The following is a 10,657-nucleotide window of genomic DNA, read 5'->3' as shown; positions in this document are numbered from 1 at the left end:
TCCACCCACCGATTCCAACACCTGACCAAGATCCCCGGATGCAGAGCAGGCAGGCTTTGCCCGTAGCCATGGAGAAACCAAAACCAGTGGGAGGATCCCTTCCCATCTCTGCAAACGTGCTGTTCCCAGGAGCTCTGCCTATCTTAAATGCCCCATTTCTAGCTCTAGGATTTGCATCTGACAGTGGGATGTGTGTTTATGAAGGGAAGACCACAGAATACAATCTTTAGGGAAAATAAATGATCTTCCCTGCTTGGCCTGCTTTGACAATGCAGATTTTCCTTGCACTTGGAGCTTTCCTTCTGTAGGCTATTTGCTTTTTTCTTTTTTTTTCTTTTTTTTTGAGATGGAGTCTCACTCTATCACCCAGGCTGGAGTGCAGTGGCATGATCTCAGCTCACTGCAAACTCTGCCTCCCAGGTTCACACCATTCTCCTGCCTCAGCCTCCCAAGTAGCTGAGACTACAGGCACCTGCCACCGCGCCTGGCTAATTTTTTGTGTTTTTGGTAGACACGGGGTTTCACCGTGTTAGCCAGATGGTCTTGATCTCCTGACCTCATGTTCTGCCCACCTCAACCTCCCAAAGTGCTGGGATTACAGGCGTGAGCCACCGTGCCCAGCTGGCTATTTTCAATATAACAGTGGACGTGAGTTTGGCCTTGGAGCCAGACTACCTGGCTTCAAAGTCACTTGCCACTTCCTACCTGGGACCTAAGGTGAGCTGTGGAGCTCTACGTCCCTCACCTGTGAAATGGGAAGAACCACAGTGCCCATGTTGCATCATACACTTGCATACGCAGGCACACCCCACCTGCAAAAAGCAAGGAGCAGGGTAAGGGAGCAGCTATCTTGGTCACGTTCCCCAGAAGTAGATCCTGATTTGTATGGCAGTGACTGATGAAGGACAGGCACCCAATGAGAGCAGTAAGGGAATGGGGGTAGCACACTGAGAGGGGAGAAGCCATGCAAGGCTGTGGCCCCAGGCAAAATCCTACAGAAACAGGTCCCTCTGGGGACTGTGGAGTAGAGTCACATCTCCGTTTCCCAGCCTGAGCTAAGGGTACACGTCAGTCATTAGCGAAGGGCCATCCTGCGGCAGGGGGACACTTCCAGCTCTCTGCAGAAAGGTCCAAGGGGCTCCAATAGCCTGATGACAGTCTTGCTGCAAAGAGTCATAGGTGTGGACAGTTGGAAACCAAGGCCATTGAGGCCAGGAAAGGGGCACATGGGAAGGTGCGAGGGGTCACGCTTCTGTGACCGCTGGTGGAGAGTGGACAGTAGCCACACAAGACAAAGGTGAGCGTTCTGAATTCAGAGACCAGAAATGGAGGCTTTCACAAATATGCATGCACCATGCTTTTTCATGGGATAGTCTATCTGGAAGATCATTTCAGGCTGCAGTATGTAAAGCTACCTCATTCTTCTTTTTCACAGTTGCAGTGTTCACTGAGTGGCTACATTATTATGGAGCTCACCAACCTCTGCTGATGAATATTTAGATTGTTTCCAATCTTGCCATTACAAGAAAAACATACCCCAATAAATATCCTTGTACTAGGGCCATCAGCACATTTGCAAGTGTCCCTGTAAATTTGTAGGATTAAGTTTTCAGGCACGTGCATTAAAAAAAATGTTGATAGTGGCCATAGCAGTTTATACTCCCACCAGTAATGTAGGAGAGAGCTTGTCTCCCACACCCACGGCGACACAGTGTTATCACAGTTTTGGATGATTGCCAATGTGATAAGTGAAAAATGGTCTTGAACTATGGTTTCCATTTGCACTTCTCTGGTTATAAATAAGACTTAACATTGTTTATAAGCTCAAGGGCCATTTCTACTTCCTGTTCTGTGAACTATCTGTTCATGTCTATACTCGTGGACATTTTTTCCATTTCATTTTTTCGATTGCAGTTTCATTTGTTTTATTGACTGATAGCAACTCTTTATATATTAAGGAAATGTGGATCTTGAGTAGAGTGATGAGGATGGAAGCAGAGGGAATTCATTCATCCAAGGGCTTCCCATTAGTTCGGCTACCTAAATTTCATATCCAAACCAGTCCTTTCCAGTATGTGGTTTTTTTTACTTCTTCTTTTGCTTCTGTGAACTAACCTATAACCTCCCGGCACATTCCTTGCTTGCTTTGCCTTGGCTGGACTTAGCCAGAGTTGATTTTGGTGGTGTAAGAAATCTTGATATATCCACTCTCCCTCACCAGGTTGAGTTTCCAAAGAGGAGGGTCTGAGTTGATGTCATCCCCATCTTCCAGCTGAGATTCCCTGCTTTTCTCTGTGGGTTCCTCAACTTCCAGGTGCAGGCAACTAGTGACTTTTCCTAACCAGCTCACTCAGGGGCATTTGCAGCCTCCTCTGCCCTGTCCTTGTGTCTAGGCCAGAGGTCATGCTTTCTTCACTTGGAAGGTAATGCTGCTGATTGATTTAAGAGCTTGTTGGCCAGGCATGGTGGCTCATGCCTGTAATCCCAGCACTTTGGGAGACTGAGGTGGGCGGATCATGAGGTGAGGAGATCGAGACCATCCTGGCTAACGTGGTGAAACCCTGTCTCTACTAAACATACAAAAGAATTAGCCGGGTGTGGTGGTGGGAGCCTGTAGTCCCAGCTACTTGGGAGGCTGAGGCAGGAGAATGGCCTGAACCTGGGAGGCAGAGCTTGCAGTGAGCTGAGATCACGCCACTGCAGTCCAGCCAGGGCGACAGAGCGAGACTCCTTCTCAAAAAATAAAAAGACCTTGTTTGGGCTCTCAGCTCTGGGAGTGTAGGCAGCGGGTCTCCCTTGATAATTGTGTCCCAGAGCTTCAAAGGTGAGGGCCAACAGGGCCCTTGGGAATCTTGGGGACCAACCACCACAGTGGACAGAGAAGATGCGGTGCAGAGGGGGAGCTGGCCCAGGTCATACACTGTGTTGGGGGACACAGGTGGGCCCAGGACCCTTTCTGAATCACAGTGCTTGTTCATTTTTTTGGCAAGCACTCCTCAATGGCTGGATTCCCCAGCTTACAGGCAGGGCCGTGCCATAGTGAGCACCAACTCCATATGCAAAGCAACCATAACTGCCCTGCAGGCCAAGGACGGAGGAGCCTGTTTCGGGAAGTGGGGAGGTGGCTCGGAGGGGGTGGCCTGGAAAGACTAGCTTGGGTTGGGGCATGGCAAGTGCAAAGGCCTTGAGGCAGGTGAGAATGAGCATTCTGAGCATGGAGGCCACAGGGAGAGGGTCTCACTGGCAGGGGTGTCGGTCAGAGAGACTGTCCTCCAACCAAGACCACGTAACCAAGACCTGGCAGAAATGGAAACAATGGGCAAAGAACCTTCTAGGCAGGGGAAGTGGCCCAGGGAAGGCCGTGCAGTTGGAAGGAGCCACAGAGATGCAAGGAAGTGTGGCTCCAGACTGGCTGCAACAGACAGAGTGAGCCAAAGCAGTGAGGCAGGATGGGGTGGACACAGGTGGAGTCCATCACAGGATGGAGGGGTCAGCCTTCCTCAGGCCCCTCACTCGGCTGCCCTTGTTGGTCTGGACAGATCCCCCCTGGGTGTGGCCATTGGGAAGAAATCCTGCCCCATCGCTGACAATGAGCTGCGTTCTTTGGAGAGGCGGCCCCAGTCCCCACAGCTGGTGCAAGCCCAGGGTGTAGCAGGTGCACTCAGGAGGCAGGGCTGCCGGCCCAGTGATGGGTGGAGCCACATGCCTGCCCAAGTCTGGGTCTACCCAGTGTGGCCTGGCTGAGGCCACCATATGCACGGTTTTCAGCTATGCCTCATTCACTTGCTGTGTGAATCTGGGCTGCAGGGCCCGCTGCTGTGTGCCATAGGCCAGTGCCCTGCAGTGCAATTGTACCTGAGGACCTAGGGTGGCCAGGGAAGCCCCAGATGGGACTTGGCAGGGGAAGCAGGGCCTGTGGATGGATGGAGAGCTGTCATGTGGAAAGGCAGTGTGTCCACAGGCCCTGGCCCAGCCTCCAACCTTCCCAAGTCCCCTCCAGGCCTCTCCAGACCAGGGCCACCACATACTGGCCGTGCTATTTGGGTGAGTGACCTCACCTCTCCAAGCCTCAAAGTCCTGATCCCCACTGGGAGGGTGCAGTGAGAGGGTGAGTCTGAGCCCACTGGGGCCTGGCATGCTCTGTATGCATGGCATCCACCTGCCCACACTCACCCCAGACATCTGCTCATTCCAGAAACCTCCTGGGAACATCCACTATGTGCCAGACACAGTGTCAGACAGGAGGGGACAGAGAGAAACAAGATCAACAACCGCCCTGCCCTTGTGGAGGTGGCATTCTAGTACAGGAGACAGACAAGGTGCTTCCGAGGAGGGAACCGTGCTCATCAGGCAATCCGCATCACCGCTCAGGAGGAGACTTTGGAGTGAGATGGAGGAGCCACCTGGGGTCTTGGCAGAGGGAACTGCAGCTTCAAAGGTTCTGAGGGGGAATGAGTGCCCAGCGTTTGAGGAGCAGAGCTGGCCTCTCAGTGTCCACCCTAGGGAGCAGGTTTTCCACCTTATTCTTAGGGCCCTAGGAAATCCCCTCCACTGTGAATGCATGAGGATGGCATTGGCCCTTTTATAGAGGGGAAGTTCTTCCTAAGAGAAAACCAAAGTCCCTCCGGTTGCAACTGAAGCTGAGCCTTCTCTTTTAGTCACCCCCAACCCCCGGACCCAGAGCTAGCTGGTTCCTCCTGCCTCCTGCTCACAGCTCCAGGAAAGCATCCTGGTGGGGAAAGTCAGTGAAACACCAGGTGGCCTAAGGTATCTTCCCAGGACTCCAAGGTGACTAGACAGGGCTATCTTATCAGCCCTGGGATGCGGTCAGAGGGGCAAAGTTCTGCAAAAGAAACTGGACCCAGGGCACTGAGGGAAGCCTAGGTCCCATCTGAGTGCTCTGCACAGGGACAGGAGGAGAGACAGTCAGGTGTTTTGTGAGGGAGGGGATAGGTGGATGGTAGTAATGAGGAGTGTTCAAGTCGGTGCCCAGTAACCAAGAGGAGAAAGGAGGGAGAGGGGGGATCAACTTCAGGCACAGCTGGATCCATAACCCTGAGGCTTGGGCTATGGTTGTTCCCCATCCCCCGTATCACCCAGGTCTCAGTCACCTTCCTCTCTGTGACACAATAGCCACCTCCCTAGGGCTCCTTCCTTCCACTCTTGCCACAAATGCATTCTCCATATATTGTTAAAACCGTGCCACTCCCCTGCTTAACCTGTTTCCCCATGGCTTCCTGACACCCTCCACATAAAGCAGAAACTCCTTATCCACGCCCAGAGACCCCCCGCTGACCTCCCCAACCCCACCTCACTCTCTTCTCCCCTTGCTCCCTCTGTCCTTTGAACACACCAAGCACATCCCCGTCTGGCCAATATTGCACCTGCTGTCCCCTCCTCCTGGTGTGTCACCATGTGGCCACCCCTTCTCAGTAGGACAGCCCAGATGTTGCTGTCCTCGGCCATCGAGCCCCCAGCCATCTGTCCACTCCCCACACCAGCCCTGTCTGGTAGTTCCTTCTGTGATGGAAATGCTCCCCGTTCGCTGTGAAACACAGCAGCCACCCCGGGCGGCTAACGAGTCCCTGAAATGTGGCTATTGTGATGGAAGAACTGAACTCTTAATTTTCTTCTTTTTTTTTTTTTGAAAAACAATTTTTTTTCTGTAAACTGTTCGAGTGCAGAGATGTTCTTCGCAATCCCAATACAGTACAGATTTCTTCTCCAAAATGAAATGAGCAAGGAAAAAAAGAAAAAGAGCTATTATAAAATGTTCTCATGAAGAACCAGGACAATCTCATCTTTCTTTAAAAACAAAACAGGCCGGGCGCGGTGGCTCATGCCTATAATCCCAGCACTTTGGGAGGCTGAGGTGGGCGGATCACAAGGTCAGGAGTTTGAGACTAGCCTGACCAACATGGAGAAACCTTGTCGCTACTAAAAATACAAAAATTAGCTGGGCATGGTGGCGCATGCCTGTAATCCCAGCTACTCAGGAGGCTGAGGCAGAAGAATGGCTTGAACCCGGGAGGCGGAGGTTGCAGTGAGCTGAGATAGCACCATTGCACTCCAGCCTGGGCAACAAGAGCAAAACTCTGTCTCAAAAAACAAAAACAAACAACAAAACCCAAAACGATCCTTTTGAATGTGTGGTGCAGGTGTAGGATTGAAGCCATGGGCTTTAGCGGTGCTGTGATCCCAGGGATTTGCTCACAGCTAGCACCACAGGTGGAGTAGCCCTCTGGCTCAAGCCATCCTTGCTGCTTGCACAGAAGCTTCCTGAACCTAAGTGATCAGTTCCCAGCTCTCCTTAAATTCCCAGTCCCCACCCTGGGCCTCTCTCCCTAACACCCTCATTGCTTTGGGAGCCCCTGAAGTGAACCCTGAAATACTCCCTCTGTCAACTCTGGGCTCAGACCTTTGCCCTTCTCTGTGTCACACTAGGAATTCAGTCAAGAGGGTGGGAATGGGTGGTTTCAGACCCTGCAGCAAAGCCACTGCCAGGCAAGTTTTTTTTTTTTTTTCAGACGGAGTCTCTCCCTGTCCCCCAGGCTGGAGTGCAATGGCACAATCTCAGCTCACTGCAACATCTGCCTCCTGGGTTCTAGCGATTCTCCTGCCTCAGCCACCCGAGTGGCTGGGATTACAGGCACCCACCACCACGTCCAGCTAATTTTTGTATTTTTAGTAGAGACGGGGTTTCACCATGTTGGTCAGGCTGGTCTTGAACTCCTGACCTCAGATGATCCACCCGGCCAGGCAAGTTTTAAGGCAAATTTTATGTCTTATTCCATCAGAGCCAGACCTAACCTTCTCACCACTGAGCAATCCTGCGTTTGCTGGAGATGCAACTTAGGCAACTCTGGATGAAGGTGGGAAGAGGGAGCCCGGGGCAGATTCCAGGAGGTCTCCACTTGACTACAGGAATGGACTTGTGTGCTTATGAAGGCTGCAGTCACCGGGCGCCGCTCCTGCCCCAGCTGCCCCTCAGTGGTAAACAGGAAGGGGGGCCCAAGAAAACTGAGATGGCAAAACAAACCCAGGCTTCGGAAGCAACATGAGGCCATGCAGATCCCACTAGGCAGCCTCATCACATGTAAGAGAAATGCTAGGAAAAAGGGTTACCGCAGGAGGCACCTCGGATCTGATGACAGGCAGGACCTTGCATCAAAATGATTTTTCTTTAGAACAAAAGAGATGGGGAGAAAAGAAAAAGATCAAAGAAAGAAGTTCCATGAGCTTCATGAGACAGGACACAGCAGTGTTCTAAGGGAAGCAGGAAGGTGGGGGTTGTGGACACAGGGTGGCGGATGCTGCCTCTCATGGCTTCTTTTCTCCCTGGTGGGCTGGTGGGTTGGTAGCTAAGGCCAGAGGTCCCCTCCACCAGGGAGCAGACAGATGACTTTGAAAAGGGGCGGTGGGGAAGCTGAGGTTACTCCGCCTGGGCATCGCAATTGGCTCCTTCCAGTCTTCTTCAGTTTGCTCTCCATTAAATCTCCCTCCAGCTCCTTCTGATCACTGATCACAAACTCCTTAGCAAAATCCTGTACGACCTCCTTCACCAGGGTCTTGACATTCTCACCGACCCACCTGATGAGGGCGAACTTGGACCTCCTGCTCATGGCATCCCCCGTGGTGACGCACACAAAGGCAAGCCACCGGACCTCGTCTGTGCACTGCGGGATGAAGTGCCGGTATTCCACTCCTTGCCCGACAGGGACGATGATGGAGCCATCATATTTAAAAGCCACCCAGATGACGGCCAAGCCGTCATCTCACGCCAGGTTGTAGGCCTCCTGGCAAGCCTCTTTGTCAGTCTTGGTGGCCACTGCCATGGCACCACAGCGGGGACACAGCCCAGGGTGACCAAGCACCCCCCTGGCTGTGGCAGGGATGGGAGCAAGGTAGTGGTGACAGTGATGCGGCATCTGCAAGTTGCAAGCATGGCTGCAGCTCTGCTAAACTCTTAATTTTCAACTACTCCAATTGCTTGAAACTCAAATAGCTACATAGGGCTAGTGGCCACCATTTGGACACAGTGACTCCAACCTTCCATGTGGTGTAATTTTATTTGCTAGCCTTTAGCATCATGTGATGTGATCTTCTTCACTTGTTTTCTGCCTCTGTGACCACAGCATCAGCTCCTTGAGGTGGGAATTGGTTTGTCTTGTCCACTACTGTATGCTGGGGCTAGAAGTGGGCCTGGCATACAGTAGATGCTCAATATGTAATTGCTGAATGAATGCATGAGTAAATGAGTGATTCCTGGGACCATGAACTCTGAATTTCTCCAAAAGGAATGCTAGTTCTGCCAGGGATTGCTGCTCTGTGACCTCAAGTCAGGATCTTGCCCTCTCTGGGCTCAGCATCCTGACCAAGAGGTACCGGAGTCCCTCTAGTCCTAAGGCTCTGAGACCTCCTGCTGCTTACTCTGCCCTGTTGGAAGAAAAGCTGAGTGTTGGGAGAGAAGCTGAGGCAGGGCTTGCATGTCTGCTAGACTTGCTGGCTTCTTGCTTCTGGCACTCCCATTATCTCAAGTAGCCATATAGTTCAAAGAAAATGCTACACCATCACAGTTGCAGCTCATTCACTTGATACATTGCTTCCTTTAAATCCCCACATCCTCACCATGTGTTTCTTTGTTTGAGCACCAATAAATAGCCTGGGTTCCCAGAGCTCAGGGCCTTCACAGCCTCCATAGTAGCGTTGGCTCCCGGTCCCATTTTCTTGTCTTTTCTCATTCCTTTGACTCCGCTAGACTTCGTAGCCCCCACAGCCTGGTGTTGAGCCTGATCACCCCAACATGCCCAAACTGTGCCGATCTATCCTTCATCCCCAATGCCCACCACCAGTCTCCCCAGCCACCTCATAGGAAGAGGGCCAGATGGGCTTCCCGTCCCCAGAGACTGTCTAGGAAGCCATCAGAGCAGGCTGCCTGTGCCTGTCTCCTAGCAACAAATGGCCTTAGGAAGTATTTGGGGGTGGGATAACGTGGTGATCGCTGTGGGGCTGTGTCCCAAATCAACACCTCTCCAGCTGGCCAAGGGCAAGTGTTTCCCAGGAGCCAGGCCAGGGCAGGCTGGTGGTTGTGGCACGTGCACCAGGAGTCGGCTCCAGGGTCCTCCAAGCCTGGGCCCTGCAGTCGGCCACCCTCACCCTCTCGTGCCTGTGCTTGGGGTTCAGAGGTGGCAGGAGGCGTTTGGGCCCTACATGCTTCTTGAGGGGAACTGTAGGAACCAGGCATGAGGAAGTGAGGAGTGGGTGCTGACTATGAGTGATTCAAACCCTGACTGCCCCAGCATCCAACACTCACACGCATGCACATGTGCCTACTCAGCTGGACACAACACACAACTATGCATGCTGACATGCACTTGCTTGGAGGCATGGGCACAGACATGCATTTATTTGTTTTTGTTTTTATTTTTTTGAGACAGAGTCTTGCCCTGTTGCCAGGCTGGAGTGCAGTGGTGTGATCTCAGCTCACTGCAACCTCTGCCTCCCGGGTTCAAGCCATTCTCCTACCTGAGCCTCCTGAGTAGCTAGGACTACAGGTGTGAGCCACCACACCCAGCTAATTTTTGTATTTTTAGTAGAGACAGAGTTTCAGCATGTTGGCCAGGATGGTCTCGATCTATTGGCCTCGTCATCCACCCGCCTCGGCCTCCCGAAGTGCTGGGATTAAAGGTGTGAGCCACTGTGCCCAGCCATTTTAAGTGTTCTTTTTATAATTTTTATGTTTAGAGAGGGATCTTTCTCTCTTCCCCATGTTGGATTGCAGTGGTGGTATCCTAGCTCACTGCAGCCTCAACCTCCTGAGCCCAAGTGAGACTCCCTCCACAGCTCTGCCAGTAGCTGAGAATACAGGCCCACATCACCATGCCCAGCATTTAAACAATTTTTTTGTACAGATGGGGTCTTGCTATGTTGCCCAGGCTGATCTCAAACTGCTGGGCTCAAGTGATCCTCCTACCTCAGCCTCCCAAAGTCCTGGCATTACAGGCATGAGCCACTATGCTCAGCCCTGTTTATTCATTAGATTTGAGTTGCAAATCTTCAAAGTTCATCCATATTTGTAGGCTGTATAAATATTCCATTCATTTTAATAACTGAATAGTATCCCCCCATGCACATATAATACATGTTGCTCATTTATTCATCTGTTGATGAACAATTGGGCTGTTTCTAGCTTTTGGCTATTGTGAATATGCTGCTCTGAATGTTAGGACACTAGTATCTGGTTTTTTAAAAATTGTATTTTATTTTTTGATAAGTTGTTGGGGTACAGGTGGTATTTGGTTACATGAGTAGGTTCTTTAGTGGTGATTTCTGAGATTTTGGTGCACCCATCACCCAAGCAGTATACACCACACCATATTTGTTGTCTTTTATCCCTCGCCCTCCTCCCACTCTTCCCCCCAAGTCCCCAACATCCATTGTATGATTCTTATGCCTTTGCATCCTCATAGTTTAGCTCCCGCATATCAGTGAGAATATATGATGTTTGGTTTTCCATTCCTGAGTTCAAGTATCTGTTTGCAACCCTGCTGCCAGGGTTGCACATCTACTTAGAAGTGGAATTACTGGGTCATATGGTAGTTTTATGTTTGACTTTTTGAGGAACTGCCAAACTTATCCACATTATACATTATACATT

General features: G+C 51.3%; 1 pseudogene; it reads right to left on the bottom strand.

Moving 5' to 3' along the window:
• Positions 1-7,432: 7,432 nt before the first annotated feature.
• On the bottom strand, positions 7,433-7,928 carry LOC129017515 (coactosin-like protein; annotated as a pseudogene).
• Positions 7,929-10,657: the final 2,729 nt, after the last annotated feature.

Source organism: Pongo pygmaeus, chromosome 19 (assembly GCF_028885625.2).
Source record: "Pongo pygmaeus isolate AG05252 chromosome 19, NHGRI_mPonPyg2-v2.0_pri, whole genome shotgun sequence".
Classification (NCBI taxonomy): domain Eukaryota; kingdom Metazoa; phylum Chordata; class Mammalia; order Primates; family Hominidae; genus Pongo; species Pongo pygmaeus.
The sequence above is the reverse complement of the archived record's forward strand: the minus strand, read 5'-3'. Positions and strand labels throughout refer to the sequence as shown.